Source organism: Cyprinodon variegatus, unplaced genomic scaffold (genome assembly GCF_000732505.1).
Source record: "Cyprinodon variegatus isolate N-32 unplaced genomic scaffold, C_variegatus-1.0 Scaffold796, whole genome shotgun sequence".
NCBI lineage: Eukaryota > Metazoa > Chordata > Actinopteri > Cyprinodontiformes > Cyprinodontidae > Cyprinodon > Cyprinodon variegatus.
Genome location: NW_015151249.1, coordinates 155,387 through 156,332, shown reverse-complemented (window position 1 = coordinate 156,332; position 946 = coordinate 155,387). Strand labels below are relative to the sequence as shown.

Below are 946 nucleotides of genomic sequence, written 5' to 3'. Positions count from 1 at the left end.
AGGCTGTACTATAAAAATGGAGGCTCGACCGGCAGAATGTGATCAACGAGTTCGTAGCCGATTTTTCTTCTTTGACCTTCAGGTTACAAACTGGGTTTTACCTTTTGGCCTGGCTTTCCTAGTGGACCTTGTGGTCCTGGTTCTCCTGGCAGACCCGTCACACCAGGCTTACCCTAAAATACAGGCAGAGTTTAGGAGCTATAGTCTCTAATTTATAGCTTTAAAAGACAGCATTCAGCTTTTCACCCTCGCTCCTCTTGGCCCCCTGCAGCCCTGTAAACAGAAAGCATCATAAAAGTGTTTGTTATGTTGGAAAAAAATATTTTGGTTCGTTTCTGCAATAAATAGAAGGTCGATTCTTTTCTCACCTTCTCCCCAGTGGGTCCTGTGATGCGTTTGGTGATATCAACCTGCAGATGTAATGATAATTAGCTCATCTTCACTGACTGGATGCTTTTTAGAGTTTGCAGCCAAACAACACTAGAAGCTGAGCCTTTTTATCAGCAGGACTCCATGGAAACACGGAGCGGTTTGCATTAGTGGGGCCAAAGGGCCTCCTTACCATCAGCTCTGCTTTATGTTTGATTGGAGGAAACATAGGAGGAGGTAGAGGAGGAGGGATGAAGACTTCACATTTCCGAGCCAACCACTTGCTGCCTCTGCTCAAAGGAACTCCTGCAAATATTGTAAACAAGTTAAAGGAAAAGTCCGGTCAGCAAAGAATCATCAATGGATCAATATTTATACATAAAACTAATACATTCATGGTGATTTAATGAATTTAGAGTAAATTGGTAAAAAAAAAAAAAAGTAGAATAATAATTTTCGTCACGATCACTGAGTCTGGGAGCGGCCATTTTTGCCCAAATATAGTAGCCCCTCCCTCCTGCCATCTTCCAGCAGTGACGTCACGGTGCGGTAAGCCTAGCGCCATTCTCCCCGCTTT

General features: G+C 43.6%; 1 long non-coding RNA gene across 1 annotated transcript in view; it reads right to left on the bottom strand.

Annotated features, from left to right (window-relative positions):
* Positions 1-367: 367 nt before the first annotated feature.
* Positions 368-946, bottom strand: part of LOC107098646 — a 2,995-nt gene continuing 2,416 nt past the window's right edge. The window contains exons 2-3 of the long non-coding RNA XR_001481908.1: positions 563-675; positions 368-410 (exon numbers count right to left, since the gene is read on the bottom strand). This is a non-coding gene — a long non-coding RNA (uncharacterized LOC107098646). The remainder of the gene's footprint in view (positions 411-562; positions 676-946) is intronic.